This window comes from Scyliorhinus torazame, chromosome 3 (genome assembly GCF_047496885.1).
Source record: "Scyliorhinus torazame isolate Kashiwa2021f chromosome 3, sScyTor2.1, whole genome shotgun sequence".
Taxonomy (NCBI): domain Eukaryota; kingdom Metazoa; phylum Chordata; class Chondrichthyes; order Carcharhiniformes; family Scyliorhinidae; genus Scyliorhinus; species Scyliorhinus torazame.
The window spans coordinates 225,538,043-225,564,050 of record NC_092709.1 but is presented as its reverse complement, the minus strand read 5'-3'; the positions used below and the strand labels follow the sequence as shown (position 1 = coordinate 225,564,050).

At 46.5% G+C, this 26,008-nt stretch overlaps 1 protein-coding gene across 10 annotated transcripts in view; it reads left to right on the top strand.

Annotated features, from left to right (window-relative positions):
• Window positions 1-222: 222 nt before the first annotated feature.
• The window catches only part of rnf180a (ring finger protein 180a), a 216,935-nt gene continuing 191,149 nt past the window's right edge, over window positions 223-26,008 (top strand). For 6 of the 10 annotated variants that reach the window (XM_072496956.1, XM_072496954.1, XM_072496951.1 and 3 more), the window contains exon 1: window positions 226-536. The gene's annotated coding sequence lies outside the window, so the exon portion shown is untranslated. Of the gene's footprint in view, window positions 537-3,356; window positions 3,471-26,008 lie in introns of all 10 variants that reach the window. The other 4 variants (XM_072496949.1, XM_072496953.1, XM_072496947.1 and 1 more) reach the window with 2 other exon arrangements.

Below are 26,008 nucleotides of genomic sequence, written 5' to 3'. Positions count from 1 at the left end.
GGGGGTGTCAGGTGGGGGAGGGGGTCGGAGGGGTTTGGGGGTGTCAGGTGGGGGAGGGGGTCGGAGGGGTTTGCGGGTGTCGGATGGGATTGGAGGGTAATAGGTGTGGGGGCGGTGAGGGGGGTGTCGGGTGGGGTGTTTGGTGTGGGGGAGGGAGTGGGGATTTCGGGTGCTGGGGGAGGGGACAGTTGGGGGAGTGGTTTGAGCGGGAGAGTCTCTCTTTAACCGGAAGCTGCCTCGGGGCTTCTTGCGATGGATTTGGCGGTTGTTAAGGGCCGGGTTTGGGTGAGGATGAGAGCCCGGCTCCGGGAACAGCCGGAATGGCGGCCTTTCGCCCAGTCGGGGCTGGAGTGACAGTCTCTTGTGGAAGGTGGCGGAGCTGCTGCTTGTACTGACTGTGTCCAGTTTAAATGTACAAGGGGAATGTGAAAACTCATCGCTGATACAAGCTTCTGGTCTCCTTAATATCTCTCCGTTTGATCCAGGCTTGAGAAAAGGTTTGGAATATCTCACCACGTCAAAGGCGCTATATAAACGTAAGTTATGTTTTTCCCTTTAAAGAGCACCTACAGCTCCGAGATGACCTTGTGTGGTGTATGGGCTTTTGTGGTGTATTGGTTAATTATCCTGCAGTACCCTATATTGGGAACAACTTCAGCCTCTACTCCTGAGGGCACCCTTGTTGGATTCCAGTGTATCCAGTAAAAGTAAGTCTTCTGATGCCCCCCCCCCCCCCCCCCACTTCCCCAAACTGCTGAAGAGTTTCATATCTTTCTTTGAGCAACTTTAATGTTCTAACCCTGAGCATCTGTTTCTCCTGGGGGATACTTTGAGACATGCACCACGTTAAAGGCATGTTATAGATGCAAACTGCTGTATGGGAGCTGAGGAAATCTAAAGCTAAAATAATGGGACATTCTGTGAGAAGACTGAAGTCGAACAGTTGCAGTTTGTCTTGCAGATAGATCTACACACAGCACTCCATGGGCTATCAGCCTCTGTGTCCAACAAAGATATAAAGATGGAAATAATTAGGAAAAAATTAATAATGGCAGGGGACCCAAAATTGTTTTATGAGAAATGTGTAATGATTGCCACAATTACGCAGGATTAACACCTATGGCTCTGAAATAGTTTAGTAAGAAGGATCTCGACTGCAATTATAGACGCATGCCTTAACAATTTAATATTTTTCACTTTATATTTGAAGGATTCATGCTTTCACCTGGTTTTCCCTTTCACTACTTATGTTGTATTTTTGCACCTTGTTTTGTTTTAAATATTGTTGATACTTGACAGGATTATGTAATTATATTTGACTTCCTTTTGCCCATGATTGAACATCACAGGAGTTGGTAGATGTTTCTTGGGTCATTCAGAAAAGGTCACCATGGCCTTCATAGCGGGAGAATTCGAGTACAGAAGCAGGGATGTCTTGTTGCAATTACACAGAGCCTTGGTGAGGCCACACGTGGAATATTGTGTGCAGTTTTGGTCTCCTTATCTGAGGAAGGATGTTCTTGCTCTAGAGGGAGTGCAATGAAGGTTTATCAAACTGATTACCGGGATAGCGAGACTTAATGTGTGAGGAGAGATTGAATCGGTTGTACTTGCTGGAGTTCTGAAGAATGAGAGGGATCTCATAGAAATGTATAAAATTCTAACAGGACTCAACAGGGTAGATGCTGGAAAGATGTTCCTGATGGTGGGCATGTCCAGAACCAAGGGTTACAGTCTGAGGATATGGTGTAGATTATTTAGCACAAGAGATGAGGAGAAATGTCTTCACACAGAGAGTGGTCGGCCTGTGGAATTCATTACCACAGGAAGTAGTTGAGGCCAAAACATTGTATGTTTTCAAGAAACAGTTAGACATAGCACTTACGGCGAAGGGGTCAAAGGATATGAGGGGGAAAGTGGAATTGGGTTATGAAGTTGGATGATTAGCCATGATAATGAATGGCAGAGCAGGCTTGATGGGCCGAATGGTCTCTATGTTATTCTCTAAGTCTGAATAAAGATTGTAGACTTCCAGTTAACACAAATACTTTATTCAGTAGGTTTGTTCTGTTTCCAGAGCTTAACTAGATATAGTATAGTCAAGCGGTATGACCAGTGAAGCTAAGGTAAGCTGCCTATGCTGAGCTGTCTCTGTGTGCTGCTGCTCACTAGCCCTGTGCTTCTGAAAGAGGTGGATCCTACCTTGGACTGGACCCTTTAGACCCATCTCTGCTGCTCTCTAGTGATGCTGTGGCTGTTACATCTGTCTGCAGTCCCTGGTGTATGTGCAGATGTATGTACAGATGTACAGATCACTACAGGCTCCTCCTATTTCAGCCATGATCATCATAAATGGTGGAGCAGGCTGGAAGGGCCGAATGGCCTCTTCCTATATTCTATGTGTCTGATAACATTTTTCTCTCTTTTTTTAAGGAAGCCACTTTTGTTGAGGCAACAGATCTTTTTTTGCAGCTAGTTTTAGTTAGCATAGTTTCTTTTGACTGCTAGGCTCCAAACATAACCAAATATTGAGCATATAAAGAAGTACTGTAAGATGCAAGGGCCAACAGATTATTAATGGAAGTGTTTTGTGGCACTAAGCACAAAATGGCTGATTAAATACAAGAACATGTCACTCTCCTGCTGTCTCTAATGATTGAGAGTAACATTAATGACATAGAAAAACAAAAGAGCTGTATAATCAGCTATTGAGTGGTGATGCTGAGTTGCATGAATAAACTGTCCAGTGATATGAAATGAGATTTGTAGGAGTGGCAGGAGCCAGCTGAATCTTTTACTATGATACTTCAAAATGTTTGAGAGCAAACTTTTTTAGTTGGTTGGGCCATTCAAATGTGCATGCTTGCCTCATCAATCGGATGGTAGAACCAGAGTTCATTTTAGATGAACACCTTCTTGAACCATTTGACTAAAAGTGGTAGCTCACAGTTCAGAAAATCAGCAGATTTGATATTTTGGGTTTGACATGATTAGGCAAGTAAAACAGATGCTTTGCCCCATGTTGGAATAGGATCATCCTCAATGGCTAATCTCCTACCTCAAATCCATCCTTCCTGCACTACCCTATATTCTTTAATTTTCTTAGTTCCCAAAAATGTATCAACCTCTGCCTTGAATATACTCAATGCCTGAGTATCCAGAGTCCCCTGGAGTAAAACATTTCAAAGATTGCTGACATTTTGAGTGAAGAAATTATTTATCTTGGTCCTAAATGACCAACTCCTTACACTTGAGATTGTGGTCTTTTCTAGATTCCACAGCCACCACCTAGATTCTCAGCATCTAGCCTTGTCAAACCCTTTAATGAAATCATCTCTCATTCTTCTAATTTACAGAGAATATAGACCTCCCTCTCTTTTAAGTACCATACCCTAAGAGGGCATTGGCAACCATGAATCTCCATGTGAATGTTGCTCTGGATGGATCATCTTGGTGGTATATTTCATCCGGTTTGTGAGTTATTAAAGATCGTTCTTTGTCAACCTCAATCTTTTTTACCATCGATCTTTCACATCAGCATCAGACTTTCTAAATCATGACTTATTGCATGCCCAAGAATCTAACTCTACCTGATCTTAGTCATCAGATTTCTTTTGGTCTCAGATTTTGCCAACACCTCTGCATTGGTTGTGTGACTTGGCAAAGATAGCTTCATTATTCACCTCAAAAACAATAACTCTGCAGCCTCACTTCTTCTCTGCATTGCTTCACTGTGCAAAATTGGTGTAATGCAGCATTCCAGGATTCTCAGCTTTGTTTCCATGACTAATTTTGCGTTGATCATAATCTATTTTTATTTTTTGGAATGCATCTTTGGCGATTCCAATCCCTTGTCTTATTTCTTGGTCACACTTTCTATTCGATGTTAACAGATTTCCTAGGAAACAAAATTTGGCCGCCTGTGTGACTTTTTCATTCTTCACTCTGATCTTACATTTTGGTATGAATTTTTGTTTGGACACCACACAACATTTTGTCTTCTTACAATCTATGTTCAACTATTTATTCTCACTTTCACTCACTAACGTTTGCAGTTTCTCTTCAGTCAGATGTGTACAAGAAGGATGGGTTGCTTCTAAACTGGAGGGGCACCAATATCTTGGCTGGGAGGTTTGCTAGAGTCACTCTGGAGGATTTAAACTAGATGGCAGCGGGTGGGAACCAGAGCGTTAGCTTAGAAGGTGTAATAACTTAAGAGGAAATAGAGAACAAAAATAAGAGCACAACATCACCTCAGGCAGAGCAAAAAATGGTGACCAGTATGAGAAGGGAGGTGGTCAATGCAGGGCTGAGGGTGTTGTACCTAAATGCACGCAGTATATGAAACAAGGCAAACAAGCTTGTTGCACACATTGAAATTGGCCGGTACGATGTTGCGGGCACCACAGACGTGGCTGCAAGGGGATCAGGGCTGAGATCTAAATATCCAGGATATGTGTCCTATCGAAAGGACAGGCAGATGGGCAAAGGGAGTGGGGTTGCATTGTTAGTAAGGAATGAAGTTAAATCGATAGCAAGAAGTGTTGTAGGATCGGAAGGCATAGAATCTCTGTAGGTAGAGTTGAGGGATCGCAAAGATAAAAAGACCCTGATGGGAGTTATGTACAGGCCCCTAGCACTTGTCAGGATGTGAGTCAGAAAATAAATCAGGAGATAGAAAAGGCCTATCAAAAACGCAAAATATTACAATAATCATGGGGGATTTCAACATGCAGGTGGACTGGGAAAATCAGGTTGGTAGTGAAGAAATTGAGTTCTTTCTGTCCAGTCCTTACCTGACCATGTGCGCGTGATTAAACTTCATCAGACTTCGAGACAGAGGAAAACCGACCTTGTCATTTTCCAGCTACTCACGTCGTGGGCCCATTTCATCTTTCTCCGTCCAAGATCAGTTTAATTCTAATTTCGCAGATGACCGGTGGTCACCTGTAGAAATCCCTCCGCTGCCACCAAATGAAGAAATTGAGTTCTTTCTATCCAGTCTGGTCTCAATCAAAAGGCTGAGTTCGGATTTAGAAATTCCTTTAGTTTATTTCAGATAGCTTGCAAGCTTACACTCCCTCTGATGAAGGCAGGAGACCCATGTCTCGTGAAACTCCCAGAGCGAGTGAGACAAAGGGAGGCAACACATGTGGTCTCGTATACATTTATGCAGCATCAAGTTCCACATACACGAATACAAGATTCCGATAGGCCCTTTCCTTGACCTGGTCATATAATCTAACTGCCACTGATTCTGATAGGCTCATTACACATCCCTTTCCTTCCTCTGGGCCTCTGCCTCCCAGCATCCTTTGTAGCATCCTTTGTGCAAAGAGCCACTCCTGATAGTCACCCCTCCCCCTCTCGCCATGCTTTGCCCATCTCTTTGTTCATTCCCTGCAACCCGAATTAATGTCAATGCACTATTCTAACTGGTCTACCCAGTCTAATGCTCTGTTCTTTAGTTCAATTCCTCATTCTCTCCTTTTATCATTCAATGATAACTACTATGCCGCCTCCAACCAACATCCCCTTCCGCTACCCGCCGGCAACGGGACACCGGTGGCGTTGTGGCAGGTGCATTGGCCTGACGTCTGGGTTACGCTACACCTCCGTTCTGTGCAGGTGGAGAACAGACATGTTATACTTTCTTTCACCTCTGCCACGAGGGTCTCTATCGCTAGAGAAATGTGTGGGTAGGTATTCCCCCTAATGGTCAAAAAGTATGCTAACAATTCGCCAGACCAACAATAGTCCTGTTGCTGTGTCCGTCCTAATTTGGAGTTTGGTTAGGCATACAACTCCCAGTGTCCATTATAAACATCCCCGGGTTAATAACCTGCATCAATGTCTGGTCTGAAAGACCGTCCCGCAATTCATTACATTCCGTACATAAATACCTCATCACATTTTTACAGCCACTGGCTCTCCGTCTGGGTTCTTTCTGGTTTGATGGTTGCCAGTAACGGGTTGTCATCTTGGTGATGGGCCGAGCCTATCGGCATCATCCGAGCCATCGTCATCTTACAACACATATTAAGGCATCCAATGATTATCCAATATACAATTATAATAACAAGTATTATCAATCCATGCATCAGGTAAAACCCCATGACCGAACTATGAGAGCTGACTCTGAGCTGAATCCTACTGTAGGGTTTATATCCCCCCTTCTAGTTGTACTGACTAGCGGCTATCCCTGATCCTTATCATGTGTGTGTACATGTCGTGATTTGTAAACTGTGCACGGAAATCAACTGTAAATTCATCCATCCCGCAGATCAGTGCCGATAGACTCTTTGTTTTGTTCTTGCCTCAAGTCCAATCACCGTGAACCATAGCATCGCTACTCAGGAAGGTAACGCAATAGCTATATCCGTGTGTTCCACTACCTCCAAGGCATCTGATTACCTTGGAGTAGCAGCACCGTAAAAGCTTCCTCATGTCCCTTAGAAACAGCACACAACTCAGTCCATCAGCGACCAAAAAGGTTTTCATCCCTCATTGGTATTATTTTTTTTTTAGGAAGTGCTTTCCGTTTCGCATTGGAATGGTAAATTATGATATCATGTATTATCCACTGATTACCTTGCTTTATGAATTGCAGGATCTTCAATCAATCCTGTTAATATTCCTGACTTCCTCACACTAACGTCTAACATTGTACTGAACCATGTAGTCTGCCAGCCCCGGTTTACATGACACAATACTCAGTTTTCTTCAAATCCCTTTTGTCCGTTATCATTTTCCTTACAGCATGGAGTGTATACTTGCCATTATTTGTTTGTTTGTTTTTCTACTTTGCAATAACACCACTTGCACATTCAATGCAGTCAACTTTCGGGGTTACAACCCAATTGAATCCATACATAACAGTCCCTTTCAATTTACAGGACATTTCATCCGTTATAACTATTACACTCTCCAATGCAATATTGTTTGCTGCATTGGTTACAAATTTCCCGCCGTGGCATTAAGCTGCCAAAATTCCTAAACTATCGTCATTTAAAATGCGGAGGTTCCTCGTCAGTCGCTGCCGTCTGCCAAGACCCTGAATAACTTCGCCGCGTAGTACATACCCCGTAGAGACCACAGATCATCCATCAGCTAACGTGCAGTTCGAGATGTCTGACCGGACGTGTTTCACTATTGAGGAATAATTTGATATTTTGATTTGTTTTTAACCCGTAAGGTTTTCCTTCTGGGCTCTGTCATTTAATTCCCTCAAATATGTAGCCAATTGTATCATTAGTTCTCCCCCCCCCCCCATACTGTCTAAAACATTCTTCTCTGGAGTGTAGTTCTTCGTCTGTTATTTTTGCTTCATCTGAAAACCAAATGAACAGGACAAAGGCGGAGAGGGCCCTATTTCTTAATTTGTATCTTTCTATTCTTGTTTGGATGTTCCAGAAGTGCCCTCTCCAGGACTTCCGGATTTCCATTTAATTCCCTTCTCATCCTTGACCTACATCATACGATTAAGGCCTGTTAAGCCTCCTTCTATCGTTGCACCCCTGAGTAAGACTCGAAGAATCTCAAACTCCTCTTTTACTAACTCAGTGATCCAAGCGGGTCAAAACTTTCCCTGATACATGTCGGATAGTGCTACTGCATGTACTTTAATTCCTTTAATTTTGATTACAACCGGATTTTTATGAAAGTCATTTCCAATCGTGACATTTTCACTTTATCATCGGTCATATCGATGCTGCTAACAGGTTTTAATTCCCTGGCATCCCGCTCCACTGATTCCATTATACTAGTAAGTGCAGTTATCCCCTGCCACTCACAACCAAACATTCCTTTTCCCTTGTCCGAGCGGTTTGGGGATTTGATCTATCCTGTGGCACGGCATCATTGCAGTGAAACAGTCTCTATACACTGTCAGGCTAATTTTACGTCCCCGGGTCATCCCAACACCTCTTAAACTACGTACTCCCTCACTAATTGGGACCACAAGTTTATCACTTCTTCACAATCCTGCACATCCTTTCCCAGTCACTCTGTCGTCAGCTTGGTTTTCTCTGCAGTAATTACAATTTATCATTATCATACCATCCCATGGTCAAAAGCTATCATGTGGTCACAAACTTCGATCATCAGTGTTGCCTGATGTTTCACAAAACAATCATGACAACTGAATTCCCCAAATTTCCCTGGGAGTCGAAGCATTTCCCCATTTCTGTCGTTCTAAATGCAATATCAACTCGCCTGAATGCTATATCTGCCATTCTCCTAGGTTTTATATGACTACTCCCTGTCCAAACTACTGGGCTACAGAACGTGCCACACCCTTGACACGATGTTTCATTATGTTCACAATAAATCATTTTAACTGGGGTCCATTAATTTAAAAAAAATATATATTTTATTCAAATTTTTTGGCCAAACAAAACAATACAAAGGTTTTCCTTTTTACAACAGTAAAGCAGTATAAATAACAGTGGCCGTTTTAAACAAATAAGTAAATAATATATAAACTAAATGGCAACTGCCCTATCAAAAATAATAACTCTCCAAAAATAAATCAAACAATCCAATATACAGAGCCTAATACAAATATTTATACAAAAACACCCGCCCATCCCTCACCCATGTCCCCGAGATCACTCTATCCTGAACCTCCTGCGTCGGGAGCTGCGGGAATTCCCTCACCTGTTGCCTCGCGAAAGCCCTCAGTTGCATGTACCGAAATGCATTCCCTTGGGGCAACCCATATTTTTCCGTCAGCGCTCCCAGACTCACAAACGTCCCGTCTACGAACAGATCTCTCAGTTGCACAACCCCAGCTCTTTGCCATGCTCCAAATACCCCATCCATTCTCCCCGGGACAAACCTATGGTTATTTCTTATCGGGGACTGCACCGAGGCTCCTGTCCTTCCCCTATGTCGTCTCCACTGCCCCCAAATTTTTAGTGTTGCCACCACCACTGGACTTGTGGTGTATTTCTTCGGGGAGAACGGCAATGGTGCCGTCACCATTGCTTGTAGGCTGGTTCCCTTGCAGGACGCCATCTCCAATCTCTTCCATGCCGCTCCCTCCCCTTCTCCCATCCACTTACACACCATTGAGATATTGGCGGCCCAGTATATTCACTTAGGCTCGGTAGTGCCAGCCCCCCCCTATCCCTGCTATGCTGCAAGAATCCCCTCCTCACTCTCGGGGTCTTCCCGGCCCACACAAAACTCATGACGCTTTTCTCAATTCTCTTGAAAAAAGCCTTTGTGACCATCACCGGAAGGCACTGAAACACAAAGAGGAATCTCGGGAGGACTACCATTTTAACCACCTGCACCCTACCCACCAGTGACAGGGGCACCATGTCCCATCTCTTAAAATCCTCCTCCATCTGTTCCACCAATCTTGTTAGATTAAGCCGGTGTAAGGTTCCCCAACTCCTGGCTATCTGAATCCCTAAGTACCGGAAATCTCTTGTCACCTTCCTCAGCGGTAAGTCATCTGTTCCCCTGCTCTGCTCCCCCGGATGCACCACAAACAGCTCACTCTTACCCATATTCAATTTGTACCCCGAAAATTCCCCAAACTCCCTGAGTGTCTGCATTATCTCAGGCATCCCCTCCACTGGGTCCGCAACATACAGCAATAAATCATCTGCATACAATGATACCCGGTGTTCTTCTCCTCCCCTGAGCACTCCCCTCCACTTCCTGGAGCCCCTCAGTGCCATGGCCAGGGGCTCAATCGCCAATGCAAACAGTAACGGAGACAGGGGACACCCCTGCCTTGTCACTCTATGAAGACGGAAGTAATCAGACCTCTGTCTGTTCGTGACCACACTCGCCACCGGGGCCCTATACAGCAGCTGTACCCATCTGATATACCCTTCTCCAAAACCAAATCTCCTCAGCACCTCCCACAGATAATCCCACTCCACTCTGTCGAATGCTTTCTCGGCGTCCATCGCCACCACTATCTCCGCCTCCCCCTCTGGTGGGGGCATCATCATTACCCCTAGCAACCTCCGTATGTTCGTGTTCAGCTGTCTCCCCTTAACGAACCCAGTTTGATCCTCGTGGACCACCCCGGGGACACAGTCCTCTATCCTCGTCGCCATCACCTTGGCCAAGAGCTTAGCATCTACATTTAAAAGGGAAATGGGCCTGTAGGACCCACACTGCAGCGGGTCTTTTTCCTTCTTCAAAAGGAGCGATATCGTTGCCTCCGACATAGTCGGGGGCAGCTGCCCCCTTTCCCTAGCCTCATTAAAGGTTCTCGTCAGAAGCGGGGCCAGTAAGTCCATATACTTCCTATACCATTCCACCGGGAATCCGTCCGGTCCCGGGGCCTTCCCCGCCTACATGCTCCCAATCCCTTTTACCACCTCCTCCATCTCAATCTGTGCTCCCAGTCCCGCCCTCTCCTGCTCCTCCACCTTAGGGAATTCCAACTGATCCAAGAAACACCTCATTCCCTCCTTCCCTTCCGGGAGCTGAGCCTTATATAACCTCTCATAGAATGCCTTGAACACCCCGTTCACTCTCTCCGCTCCCCGTTCCATCTCTCCCTCCTCATCTCTCACCCCTCCTATCTCCCTCGGTGCTCCCCTCTTCCTCAATTGGTGGGCCAGTAGCCGACTCGCCTTCTCTCCATACTCATACTGTACACCCTGTGCCCTCCTCCACTGTGCCTCCGCTTTACCCGTGGTCAGCAGGTCAAACTCCACATGTAGCCTTTGTCTTTCCCTGTACAGTCCCTCCTCCGGTGCCTCCGCATATTGCCTGTCCACCCTCAAAAGTTCTTTCAGCAATCGCTCCCTTTCTTTACCCTCTTGCTTCCCATTATGTGCCCTTATGGATATCAGTTCCCCTCTAACCACCGCCTTCAACGCCTCCCAGACCACTCCCACCTGAACCTCTCCATTGTCATTAAGCTCCAAGTACCTTTCAATGCACCCCCTCATCCTTAAACATACCCCCTCATCCGCCAATAAGCCCATATCCATTCTCCAGAGTGGGTGCTGTTCTTTTTCCTCTCCAACCTCCAGGTCTACCCAATGTGGAGCGTGGTCCGAAATAGCTATGGCCGTATATTCCGTCCCTGTCACCTTCGGAATCAGTGCCCCTTCCCAAGACAAAAAAGTCTATCCGTGAATATACTTTGTGGACATGGGAGAAAAATGAGAACTCCTTACTCCTAGGCCTACTAAATCTCCAGGGGTCTACCCCTCCCATCTGCTCCATGAAGTCCTTTTTTAAAAATAATATTTTATTGAAAATTTTTGGTCAACCAACACAGTACATTGTGCATCCTTTACACAACATTGTAACAATACAGATAATAATGACCTTTTTAAATTTAAACAAAAACAACAACAAATAAATAAATATTAAATAACAAAAAATAAAAACTAGCCCTAATTGGCAACTGCCTTGTCTCAGGCCACACCCCCCTCCCCCCCCAAGTCCTGGGCCGCTGCTGCTGCCTTCTTTGTTCTCCCCTATCTATCTTTCCGCAAGATATTCGACGAACGGTTGCCACCGCCTAGTAAACCCTTGAGCCGACCCCCTTAGGACGAACTTAATCCGCTCTAACTTTATGAACCCCGCCATATCATTTATCCAGGTCTCCACCCCCGGGGGCTTGGCTTCTTTCCACATTAGCAATATTCTGCGCCGGGCTACTAGGGACGCAAAGGCCAAAACATCGGCCTCTTTCGCCTCCTGCACTCCCGGCTCTTGTGCAACCCCAAATATAGCCAACCCCCAGCTTGGTTCGACCCGGACTCCTACTACTTTCGAAAGCACCTTTGTCACCCCCATCCAAAACCCCTGTAGTGCCGGGCATGACCAAAACATATGGGTATGATTCGCTGGGCTTCTCGAGCACCTCGCACACCTATCCTCCACCCCAAAAAATTTACTGAGCCGTATTCCAGTCATATGTGCCCTGTGTAATACCTTAAACTGAATCAGGCTTAGCCTGGCGCACGAGGACGACGAGTTTACCCTGTTTAGGGCATCTGCCCACATCCCCTCCTCAATCTCCTCCCCTAGCTCTTCTTCCCATTTCCCTTTTAGTTCGTCCATCATAGTCTCCCCTTCGTCTCTCATTTCCCTATATATATCCGACACCTTACCGTCCCCCACCCATTTCTTTGAGATGACTCTGTCCTGCACCTCTTGTGTCGGGAGCTGCGGGAATTCCCTCACCTGTTGCCTCGCAAAAGCCCTCAATTGCATGTACCTGAATGCATTCCCTTGGGGCAACCCATATTTCTCGGTCAGCGCTCCCAGACTCGCAAACTTCCCATCCACAAATAGATCTTTCAATTGCGTTATACCTGCTCTTTGCCACATTCCATATCCCCCATCCATTCCCCCCGGGGCAAACCTATGGTTGTTTCTTATCGGGGACCCCCCCAGTGCTCCGGTCTTTCCCCTATGTCGTCTCCACTGTCCCCAAATCTTCAGTGTAGCTACCACCACCGGACTCGTGGTATAGTTCCTTGGTGAGAACGGCAATGGGGCTGTCACCATAGCCTGCAGGCTGGTCCCCCTACAGGACGCCCTCTCTAATCTCTTCCACGCCGCTCCTTCCTCCTCTCCCATCCACTTACTCACCATTGAAATATTAGCGGCCCAATAATACTCACTTAGGCTCGGTAGTGCCAGCCCCCCCCTATCCCTACTACGCTGTAAGAATCCCTTCCTCACTCTCGGAGTCTTCCCGGCCCAAACAAAACCCATGATACTCTTTTCTATCCTTTTGAAAAAAGCCTTCGTGATCACCACCGGGAGACACTGAAACACAAAGAGGAATCTCGGGAGGACCACCATCTTAACCGCCTGCACCCTCCCTGCCATTGACAATGCTACCATATCCCATCTCTTGAAATCTTCCTCCATCTGTTCCACCAACCGCGTCAAATTTAGCCTGTGCAATGTGCCCCAATTCTTAGCTATCTGGATCCCCAGGTAACGAAAGTCTCTTGTTACCTTCCTCAACGGTAGGTCTTCTATTTCTCTACTCTGCTCCCCTGGATGCACCACAAACAGCTCACTCTTCCCCATGTTCAATTTATACCCTGAAAAATCCCCAAACTCCCCAAGTATCCGCATTATTTCTGGCATCCCCTCCGCTGGATCCGCCACATATAGTAGCAGATCATCCGCATATAAAGATACCCGGTGTTCTTCTCCTCCCCTAAGTATTCCCCTCCATCCCTTGGAACCTCTCAGCGCTATCGCCAGGGGCTCAATCGCCAGTGCAAACAGTAATGGGAACAGAGGACATCCCTGCCTTGTCCCTCTATGGAGCCGAAAATATGCCGATCCCCGTCCATTCGTGACCACACTCGCCACTGGGGCCCTATACAACAGCTGCACCCATCTAACATACCCCTCTCCGAACCCAAATCTCCTCAACACCTCCCACAGATAATCCCACTCCACTCTATCAAATGCTTTCTCGGCATCCATCGCCACTACTATCTCCGTTTCACCCTCTGGTGGGGCCATCATCATTACCCCTAACAACCTCCGTATGTTCGTGTTCAGCTGTCTCCCCTTCACAAACCCAGTTTGGTCCTCATGAACCACCCCCGGGACACATTCCTCTATTCTCATTGCCATTACCTTGGCCAAGACCTTGGCATCTACATTGAGGAGGGAGATTGGTCTGTAGGACCCGCATTGTAGCGGATCCTTTTCCTTCTTTAAAAGAAGCGATATCGTTGCTTCTGACATAGTCGGGGGCAGTTGTCCCCTTTCCTTTGCCTCGTTAAAGGTCCTCGTCAGTAGCGGGACGAGCAAGTCCAAATATTTTCTGTAAAATTCAACTGGGAATCCGTCCGGTCCCGGGGCCTTTCCCGTCTGCATGTTCCTAATTCCTTTCACCACTTCTTCTACCGTGATCTGTGCTCCCAATCCCATCCTTTCCTGCTCTTCCACCTTGGGAATTTCCAGCCGATCCAAAAACTCCATCATTCTCTCCCTCCCATCCGGGGGTTGAGCTTCATACAATTTTTTATAAAATGTCTTGAACACTTCATTCACTCTCTCCGCTCCCCGCTCCGTCTCTCCATCTTCGTCTCTCACCCCCCCTATTTCCCTTGCTGCTCCCCTTTTCCTCAATTGGTGTGCCAGCAATCTGCTCGCCTTCTCTCCATATTCATACTGTACACCCTGCGCCTTCCTCCATTGTGCCTCTGCAGTGCCTGTGGTCAGCAAGTCAAATTCCACATGCAGCCTTTGCCTTTCCCTATACAGTCCCTCCTCCGGTGCTTCCGCATACTGTCTGTCCACCCTCAAAAGTTCTTGCAACAACCGCTCCCGTTCCTTACTCTCCTGCTTCCCTTTATGTGTCCTTATTGATATCAGCTCCCCCCTAACCACCGCCTTCAACGCCTCCCAGACCACTCCCACCTGAACCTCCCCATTGTCATTGAGTTCCAAGTACTTTTCAATGCATCCCCTCACCCTTAAGCACACCCCCTCATCCGCCATTAGTCCCATGTCCATTCTCCAGGGTGGGCGCCCTCTTGTTTCCTCCCCTATCTCCAAGTCTACCCAGTGTGGGGCATGATCCGAAATGGCTATAGCCGTATATTCCGTTCCCCTCACCCTCGGGATCAATGCCCTACCCAACACAAAAAAGTCTATGCGTGAATAGACTTTATGGACATAGGAGAAAAACGAGAACTCCTTACTCCTAGGTCTACTGAATCTCCACGGGTCCACCCCTCCCATCTGCTCCATAAAATCCTTAAGCACCTTGGCTGCTGCCGGCCTCCTACCAGTCCTGGACTTCGACCTATCCAGCCTTGGTTCCAACACCGTGTTAAAGTCTCCCCCCATTATCAGCTTTCCGGTCTCTAGGTCTGGGATGCGTCCTAGCATTCGCCTCATAAAATTGGCATCGTCCCAATTCGGGGCATACACGTTTACCAACACCACCATCTCTCCCTGTAATTTGCCACTCACCATCACGTATCTGCCCCCGTTATCCGCCACTATAGTCTTTGCCTCGAACATTACCCGCTTCCCCACTAATATAGCCACCCCCCTGTTTTTCGCATCCAGCCCCGAATGGAACACCTGCCCTACCCATCCTTTGCGCAACCTAACCTGATCTATCAGTTTCAGGTGCGTTTCCTGTAACATGGCCACATCTGCTTTAAGTTTCTTAAGGTGTGCGAGTACTCGTGCCCTCTTTATCGGCCCGTTAAGCCCCCTCACGTTCCACGTGATCAGCCGAGTTGGGGGGCTTCCCACCCCCCCCCCCCCCCCCCCCTTGCCGGTTAGCCATCATCTTTTTCCAGCTTCTCGCCCAGTTCCCACGCAGCTGTATTTCTCCCAGACGGTGCCCCCCCGCCCATCCTTTCCCGTACCCACTCCCCCCTTTCCCCAGCAGCAGCAACCCAGTAATTCCCCCCCCCCCCCGCTAGACCCCCCGCTAGCGTAATTACTCCCCCCATGTTGCTCCCAGAAGTCAGCAAACTCTGGCTGACCTCGGCTTCCCCCCGTGATCACGGCTCGCCCCGTGCGGCGCCCCCTCCTTCCTGCTTCTCTATTCCCGCCATAATTATCATAGCGCGGGAACCAAGCCCGCGCCTCTCCCTCGGCCCCGCCTCCCATGGCCAACGCCCCATCTCCTCTCCCTCCCCACCTCCCCCCATCACCACCTGTGGGAGAAAGAAAAGTTACCATACCGCAGGATTAATCATACAATCCCTCTTCGCCCCCCCCCCCCCCCCCCCCCCCCCCCCCCACTCGTCCCACCACTTTGTCCAAACGTTCATTTTCGTAGTCCAATCATTCCAATTTTTCTTCTACAATAAAAGTCCACGCTTCATCCGCCGTCTCAAAGTAGTGGTGCCTCCCTTGATATGTGACCCACAGTCTTGCCGGTTGCAGCATTCCAAACTTTATCTTTTTTTTGTGAAGTACCGCTTTGGCCCGATTAAAGCTCGCCCTCCTTCTCGCCACCTCCGCACTCCAATCTTGATAGACGCGGATCACCGCGTTCTCCCATTTACTACACCGAGTTTTCTTCGCCCATCTAAGGACCATTTCTCTATCCTTAAAACGGAGAAATCTCACCACTATGGCTCTGGGAGCTTCTCCTGCTCTCGATCCTCGCACCATAACTCGGTATGCTCCCTCCACCTCCAACGGACCCGTCGGGGCCTCCACTCCCATTAACGAGTGCAGCATCGTGCTCACATATGCCCCGACGTCCGCCCCCTCCACACCTTCAGGAAGGCCAAGAATCCTCAAGTTGTTCCTCCTTGCGTTATTTTCCAGTGCCTCCAACCGCTCCACAGATCGTTTCTGGTGTGCCTCCTGTATCTCCGACTTCACCACCAGGCCCTGTATATCGTTTTCATTCTCTGCTGCTTTCGCCTTCACGACCCGAAGCTCCTGCTCCTGGGTCTTTTGTTCCTCTTTCAGCCCTTCAATCGCCTGTAATGTCGGGGCCAACAACTCTTTCTTCATTTCCTTTTTTATCTCCTCCACGCAGCGTTTCAAAAACTCTTGTTGTTCAGGGCCCCATATGAAACTGCCACCTTCCGACGCCATCTTGGTTTCTGCTTGCCTTCCTTGCCGTTGTTCCAAAGGATCCGCTGCAATCCGACCACTTTCCTCTCCTTTTTCCATCCGTGTCCAGGGGGAACACCCTTCTGGTTTACCGCACGGTGTTTTCAGCCGTTAAAATTGCCGTTGGGGCTCCTATCAAGAGCCCAAAAGTCCGTTTCACAGGGAGCTGCCGAAACGTGCGACTCAGCTGGTCATCGCCGCACCCGGAAGTCCGCTCCATGAAGTCCTTGAGCACCCTGGCCGCTGCCGGCCTCCTCCCGGTCCTGGACCTCGATCGGTCCAGCCCTGGATCAAGCACCGTATTGAAATCTCCCCCCGTTACCAACTTTCCCGCCTCCAGGTCCGGGATATGTCCCAACATACGCCTCATAAAATTTGCATCATCCCAGTTCGGGGCATATACGTTCACCAGAACCACCGCCTCCCCTTGCAATCTGCCACTCACCATCACATATCTACCCCCACTATCCGCCACTATGGTCTTTGCCTCAAACAGTACCCGTTTCCCCACCAAGATAGCCACCCCCCTGTTCTTCGCATCCAAACCCGAATGAAACACCTGCCCCATCCATCCTTTACGTAGTCTGACCTGGTCTATCAGTTTCAGATGCGTCTCCTGCAACATAACCACATCTGCCTTTAATTTCTTTAGGTGTGCGAGTACTTTTAATCGGCCCGTTCAGCCCTCTCACGTTCCACGTGATCAGCCGGGTTTGGGGGCTCTTTACCCCCCCCCCTGTCGACGAGCCATCCCCTTTTTTAACCCAGCTCCTCACCCGGTTCCCACGTACCCGTGTATCCCCCCGACGGCGCCCTCCCACCTCGACCACCCCATTCCATAACAGCTCCCCCTTCTCCTTAGCAGCAGCAACCCAGTTAACCCCCCCCCTCCCACCCTCCACTAGATCCCTTCCTAGCGTAGTTGCACCCCCCATGTTGCTCCCAGAAGTCAGCGAACTCTGGCTGACCTCGGCTTCCCCCCTTGTCCTCGGCCCCCACTGTGCGAGGCCCCGTCCTTCCTGCATCCCTGTTCCCGCCATAATTACCATAGTGCGGGAATAAAGCCCGCGTTTCCCACTCGGCCCTGCCCCTAATGACCGGCGCCCACAGTTCCTCATACCTCCCTCCCCCCCCCCCCCCCCCCCCCCCCCCCCCCAACATGGGGAAGAGAGAAAAGTTACAGGATCGCAAGATGAACAAACTGAAAAATCATCCCCCCCCCCTCCTTTTTTCTTCGCCCCACATAATCACCCCACCACTTTGTCCCAAAAGTTCTTTCTCTCGCCAGACTATTCCAGCTTCTCGTCCACAATGAATGTCCACGCCTCTTCTGCCATCTCAAAGTAGTGGTGCTTCCCTTGGTGTGTGACCCACAATCTCGCTGGTTGTAACATTCCAAACTGTATCATCTTTTTGTGTAGCACCGCCTTAGCCCGATTAAAACATGCCCTCCTTCTCGCCACCTCCGCACTCCAATCCTGGTATACGCGGATCACCGCGTTCTCCCACCTGCAGCTCCGAGTTTTCTTCGCCCATCTTAGGACCATCTCTCTGTCATTATAGAGGTGAAACCTCACCACTATGGCTCGAGGTATTTCTCCTGCCCTTGGTCTTCGCGCCATAACTCGATAAGCTCCCTCCACCTCCAAAGGGCCCGTCGGGGCCTCCGATCCCATTAGCGAATGAAGCATCATGCTCACATATGTCCCAACGTCCGCCCCTTCTACGCCTTCAGGAAGACCCAGAACCCTTAAATTATTCTTCCTCAGAATTATTCTCCAGTACTTCCAGCCTTTCCACACACCTTTTGTGCTGCGCCTCGTGCGTCTCTGTCTTCACCACCAGGCCTTGTATTTCATCTTCGTTTTCAGCAGCCTTTGCCTTCACGACCCGAGGCTCCTGCTCTTGGGTCTTCTGCTCCTCCTTTAGCCCTTCAATCGCCTGTAATATCGGGGCCCTGGGGTCCATTAATAACAGCCCTTGATCTATCATCCCATAATCTCAATTCCTTACTAATTATGTTTCTTCGTTTGCTGCCGATAGGTTGCCAATGGATTATAATAATTCCTCTTTTATCATTTAATTGGGTCGGATGTTTTAGTTCTGATACAATTCCTTTGCTCCAGATGCCACTGATTCTCTAATTCAACGTCCCCCGTGCTGCTATCAGCTTTGATTAAAAAGTTCAAATTACTTTTGCTGCTCCTAGGAAAAGGAGGGCCCGCATACTCTAGTGACCATTCTTCCATCAGTGTCTCAGTTTTTTCTATGCCACTCCCTGTTTCTTTACTCCCTGGGCCTCCACCATTTTCTTTCCTGAATTTTTTTTAAAAATGGATGCCTCCCTGGCTTGTCTCTTGTCCTCAACTTTACTACCATCCGTATATACCACCCAAGCATTTACCAACTCTGTTCTGCTAACTGATTTATCAAGTTTATGTCCCTTTTTAATGTTATGAATAAACATTAAGGCAGGGTTTAAAAGAATCCCATCTTTCCCATCGATCTGTATTCGCACCTTGCTGGCAACCCTGTCTCTTGGTCAACTCTGTCAATTCTAAAAATTCATTTGTGACATAAATTTTCTTTCCGGCTGATAAATTTTCAATCTCTGCTATCCTTTTTGTTATGGCTGCCAAACATTTTGCAATGTCCAAAAACTTTTGTTTAGCCCTTGACCAATTTCCTGTCAATGTTTGATAGGTGTCTTCTGAGTACTATTATTAACAAGCACCATACCATATCCATTTGCGTACAGATAAAATTTAATGCTCAAATCGTCCTCTTCATGTCTCTCCTCCAATGGCCCGGATGTTGCGACAGCTGTTTTTAACTGATCCAAACTCCCCTTCGGCAGGAGCTAGGGAATGTGGATTAGGAGCAGCTGTTTAAGGGTAAATCCACATTTGAAATGTGGAAGTCTTTTAAGGAAAGGTTGATTAGAGTGCAGGACAGACGTGTCCCTGAGAAAATTAGGGATAGAAATGGCAAGATTAGTGAACCATGGATGACGGGTCGAATTGTGAGACTAGCTAAGATGAAAAAGGAAGCATACATAAGATCTAGGCGACTTAAAACTGATGAAGCTTTGGAGCAATATCGGGAAAGTAGGACAAATCTCAAGAGATATGGATAGGGTGGATAGCAACAAATTTTTTCCAAGAGTGGGGTGTCAATTACAAGGGGTCACGATTTCAAGGTGAGAGGGGGAAAGTTTAAGGGAGATGTGCGTGGAAAGTTTTTACGCAAAGTGTGGTGGGTGCCTGGAACACTTTGCCAGCGGAGGTGGTAGAGGTGGGCACGATGGCATCATTTAAGATGCATCTAGACAGACATATAATCAGTGGGGAACAGAGGGAAGTAGATCCTTGGAAAATAGGTGACAGGTTTAGATAAAGGATCTTGATCGGCGCAGGCTGGGGGGACCAAAGGGCCTGTTCCTGTGCTGTAATTTTATTTGTTCTTCACTGGTCCACCTAAAATCCCCTTTTAAAGTTTCATAAATGGGTCTAGCATAAAGACCAAAGTCTTCCACTACTGGTCTCAAATACCCCCAAATTCCCATGATTTGCTTATTTCGTGAAATGGGCGCTGCGATTCTATCAGCTTTCTCATCCCAACACTAGCTTCCCCATCTGCCGTTGACACTGACTACCCTAGATAATCGACTTCGCTCCTGCCAATCTGGCATTTCTTTAGCCCTATCTTAAACCCTGCTTCATTAAGTGTTTTAATAATTTTGGTAACTCTTTCAACATGTGTCCTCCTGATCATCATCTCCAATTAACACACCATCCATATATACTAAAGCCAAATCATCTTTAATCAACTCCCTTACTGGCTGAAAGTGGTCTGGGGAATTAACATATCCTTGTGGCAATTTACAGTATACGTAATGTTTAGTGCCAAAGGTAAATGCTGTCTTTTCCTGCTGTCTGGGTCTAACGGATCACTCCCGAATCCGTTGGCTAAATCTATACTAGTTAAATAAGTTTTGCCTGCCACCTTCTCCAATGTAGCTTGTGGATTTATTAAATACCGTTTATTCTTCCCTTTTTTCTTTTTGTAACCTTATTTAATGCTTTGTAATTCGTTACCATTCTAAATGTGCCAGCAGGCTTGCTAACTACCTGAAGTGGGCTATTCGTCGATGCATATGTGACTTCTTGAATGATTCCGTGCTGTTCTAACTCTTTGATCATTATCTCCAGCTTGCATTTGGCACCTCGGGTCAAGGGCTATTTCTTTTACGGCCTGTATTGTCTCCCTGGATTGTGTGCTGGAATTGTGTGCTGATTAACCCTGTGTCATTCTTTCTATTGCTAGGTTTGCTTTCCTTATTTCCTTTACGTTATCAATTGGTTTTAATATCTTAATTTAAAAAAAATTTCTGCATCTATTTTTATTAATCTTTCCCTGTCATCAGATTCTCATTTCCTGATACTGCAATACTCCTAATCTAAGCTCCGGTCCCATATCTTTATTCCCTAAAGCTCTGCCTGCAATGTAGTTAACATTCTAAATTTCATTTCTTCTGCTAGTGACTTTCTTGCAACTCAGCGGGCACTAGGACCCAGTGGAGCTGTGCCATATCACTTCCACTGACTACCTCCTAATACTGGTCTCATTGGTCCCTGTGTTTCTAGCCCCTTACTGCCACAATGCCCCTCTCCACTATCCCAATATAACGCGAGGGCATGTTTTAATTAATTTTGTCTTGAAAGCGGTATCCTGCTACAGTCCCCATTCTACCTGCTCTCAGGACAGCCTACCCCCCTGGGGTCAATGCTTGCAGCGTCCCCTCAAGTTCTGAGTGCTTATACACCAAGGCCCTATAGTAGACGAATAGTCCCCAGTACTTGCCTAACCCCTCTTTAACAGATTTGGGATTTGGGTATCTCTAAAATGGCCTTCTTCCTTACTACTGGGATCTTCCTTCCCCCCCTGTGTAATCTTAAAATAAAGTTTGAAAAATCCATAGACTTTGCTACATGAAAATCCCCAAATCTTAAATTTGATGTGTAGTGAGTTTACAGAGAAAACACTGAAATCTCTACAATTTGGAACTCACCGAACAAAATTTTTAAATGTAGGTACATCATGGCTGCCTCTAATAAAGGAGCACATCGACTCAATTCACCGAATGCATAGTCTTCGCATTTCAATTTTAGATTCCTTTGTTCTCTTCCCCTTTTTCTTTTTTAACCAACCAAGACTATGCCGAGTTCAACTAATCATTTATAGATCCCAATTTATACATTTTGATTTTGCTTTTTGTTTACTTCCTGAGAATTGAGTTCTAAATAACTTCCACAATGTTAATCATTATTACTGATTTTCTAAAGAACTTTCAAATACTTACCCCATTTTAAATCTCACTTTAACTGCCGTGTATACCTCCTAATTGATGTGCAACTTCGTTTTGCAAAACACAACATTTTAAAAACTAGGAATACCAGAGGAAGTTCACAAATTCTTATTAAACACACACTCATTCATCCACCAAGTTCTCCACTCAAACTTTCATTCATCTCAACCAACTGGACAATAAAACTTTCAATTTGCATGTTTTTTCCCTTCTTCAAAACTGTAAAGTAAATTTAAACATTCCTGAAGCCTCCTCTTTTCCGATACGGTTCTGAATTTTCTCAGTCTCTGGTTCCCCCTAGTGGCCCTTCATCTCCCAACTTTTTCTCTCATAAGACATATCTCCCCCTAACAAAATCCAACTTTAATCAATTCTAATTGTACGGCATTGAATTGTCTCCAGAACATTCCCTCAGTGACCTTAACTGTATTGTCTGTAACATTCCCTCAACCTGTTAAAGAACTTAACCGAATTGAAGTGTAATTCAATACAACCAATTTTAATTTTCAACATGCAAACTGAATTACGTGGCACATTCCCTCAGGCCCCAGCTGAATTGTCCCCTCGAATTCCCTCCGTTCAATAGCCCTCAATCATACTTATATCGATTGAAATTAGTTTTTGAATCCGCCAGACTGACCTTTGATTTCGTCGAGACGACCTTACCTGACCATGTGCGCGTGATTAAACTTCATCAGACTACGAGACAGAGGAAAACCGACCTTGTCATTTTCCAGCTACTTACGTCGTGGGCCCATTTCATCTTTCTCCGTCCAAGATCAGTTTAATTCTAATTTCGCAGATGACTGGTGGTCACCTGTAGAAATCCCTCCGCTGCCACCAAATGAAGAAATTGAGTTCTTTCTATCCAGTCTGGTCTCGATCAAAAGGCTGAGTTCGGATTTAGAAATACCTTTAGTTTATTTCAGATAGCTTGCAAGCTTACAATCCCTCTGATGAAAGCAGGAGACCCATGTCTCTTGAAACTCCCAGAGTGAGTGAGACAAAGGGAGGCAACACATGTGGTCTCGTATACATTCATGCAGTATCAAGTTCCACACACACGAATACAAGATTCCGATAGGCCCTTTCCTTGACCTGGTCATATAATCTAACTGCCACTGATTCTGATAGGCTCATTACACGTTCCTTTCCTTCCTCTGGGCCTCTGCCTCCCAGCATCCTTTGTGCAAAGAGCCAGTCCTGATAGCCATCCCTCCCCATGCTTTGTCCATCTCTTTGTTCACTCCCTGCAACCCGAATTAATGTCCATAATGCACTATTCTAACTGGTCATCCCAGTCTAATGCTCTGTTCTTTAGTTCAATTCCTCAGTAGTGGATCCCAAGAAAAATAATTTGTGGAATGTCTAAGGGATGTATTTTTGAAGCAGCTTGTGACAGCCTAGTAGGGAACAGGCAATTCTGGATTTGGTGATGTGCAATGAGGCAGACTTGATTCGGGAACTTAAGGTGAAGGAACCCTTGGGAGCAGTGACCACAATATGATAGAATTTCCCCTGCAGTTTGAGAGGGAGAAGCTGGAACCAGATGTAACTGCATTACAATTTTTAAAAAAAAGAGTAACTACAAAGACATGAGGGAGGAGCTGGCCAAAGTTAAATGGATAGGAAGTCTAGCAGGGAATACAGTGGAACAGCAATGGCAGGAGGTTTGGGGGGTTATTCAGGAGGCACAATAGAAATTCATCCCAAGGAGGAGAAAACATGCTAAGGGAAGGGCGAGGCATCCATGGCTGATGAGGGAAGTCAAGGACAGCATAAAAGCAAAAGAAAAAGCATACAAAGTGGCGAGGATTAGTGGGAAGCCAGAGGATTGGGAAGTCTTTAAAAGCGAGCAGAGAATAACTAAAAAAACAATAGGGGGAGAGAAGATGAATTCTGAGTGTAAGCTAGCTAGTAATATAAAAGAAGATAGGAAGATATCTTTTTCAATATATAAAAGGTAAGAGAGAGGCAAAAATAGACATTGGACCACTGGAAAATATGGCTGGAGAAGTAATAATAGGAAACAAAGAAATGGCAGAGGAACTGAATAGTTACTTTGCATCAGTCTATATGGTGGAAGACACCAGTGGGATGCCAGGGCTTCAGGAGAATCAGGGAGCAGAGTTGAGTGTAGTGGCCATCACTAAGGAGAAGGTTCTGGGGAAACTGAAAGGTCTGAAGGTGGATAAATCACCTGGACTGGATGGACTACACCCAAGATTCTAAATGGGATAGCTGAGGACATTGTGGAGGCAATAGTGATGATCTTTCCAGAATCACTGGAGGCAGGGAGGGCCCCAGAGGACTGGAAAGTGGCTAATGGAACACTGCTGTTTAAGAAGGGGGGCTGGGGGGGGGGGGGGGAGAAAGGCAGAAGATGGGAAATTATAGGCCGGTTAGCCTGACATGGGTCATTGGTAAGATTTTAGAGTCCATTGTTAAAGATGAGATCGCGGAGTACTTGGAAGTGCATGATAAAATAAGACTGAGTCAGCACAGCTTCATTAAGGGGAGGTCATGTCTGATAAATCTGTTTCTTTGAGGAGGTAACAAGGAAGTTAGACAAAGGAGAACCAGTGGACATGATTTATTTAGATTTCCACAAAGGCTTTGACAAGGTTCCGCATAAGGGACTGTCAAATAAGTTAAGAACCTATGGTGTTAAGGGTAAGATCCTGGCATGGATAGAGGATTGGCTGACTGGCAGAAGGCAGAGAGTGTGGATAAAGTGGTCTTTTTCAGGATGGCAGCCGGTAATTAATGGTGTGTCTCGGGTTGGTGCTGGGACCACAACTTTTCACAATATACATTAACGATCTGAAAGAAGGAACTGAAAGCATTGTCGCCAAGTTTGCAGATGATACGACATATGTAGAGGGGCAGGTAGCGTTGAGGAGGCAGGAGGGCTGCAGAAGGACTTGGACAGGTGAGGAGAGTGGGCAAAGAAGTGGAGATGGAATACAATGTGGTAAAGTGTGAGGTTATGCAGTTTGGAAGGAGGAATGGAGGGATAGACTATTTTCTAAATGGGGAAATGCTTAGGAAATCAGAAGCACAAAGGGACTTGGGAGACCTTGTTCAAGATTCTCTTAAGGTTAACGTGTTGGTTCAATTGGCAGTTAGGAAGGCAAATGTAATGTTAGCATTCATGTTGAGAGGGCTAGAATGCAAGACCAGGGATGTACTCCTGAGGCTGGTCGAACCCCATTTGGAGTATTGTTAGCAGTTTTGGGCCCCGTATCTAAGGAAGGTTGTGCTCTACTTGGAAAGGGTCCAGAGGAGGTTTACAAGAATGATCCCTGGAATGAAGAGCTTGTCGTATGAGGAAAAGTTGAGGACTCTGGGTCTGTACTCGTTGGAGTTTAGAAGGATGAGGGGGGATCTTATTGAAACTTACAGGATATTGGGAGATGAAAGAGCAAATGCTGGAAAATCTCAGCAGGTCTGGCAGCATCTGTAGGGAGAGAAAAGAGCTAACGTTTCGAGTCCGATGACTCTTTGTCAAAGCTAAAAGTCAGAGAATGTGGGGAATATTTATACTGTGAAGTGAGAATGAAGATGAGTCATAGCCACAGAAACCCAGGGAAACTGGGTGCTAATGGCCACAGAAACCAAGGGAAAAGAGTGCTAATGGCAGTCCCCAGAGAGAACAAAAGGTGTGAGAGGCCAAACAGCAAAGAAACTAACATTAGAGGCTAAACTGTGACAGGTGGAGATGTGGGGGGAGGGGAAGGGGGAAGCAAAGGGGAGAAGGAGTAAGGAAAGGTGGATAAGATTGGGGGAGGGGGTTTAAATATATATTAAGGAAGACAAGAAAGAAAGAAATGGTAAGAGACAGTTGAAATGAAATGGGATGAAAACAAATGGGTCTAGGTGGGGTTGAGCTAATCATCTGAGGTTGTTGAATTCGATGTTGAGACTGGAAGGCTGTAGCGTGCCTAACTGGAAGATGAGATGTTGTTCCTCCAGTTTGCGTTGAGCTTAACTGGAACATTGCAGCAGGCCAAGGACAGACATGTGGGCATGGGAGCAGGATCTTTTGCTAAAATGGCAAGCACCAGGAAGGTCCGG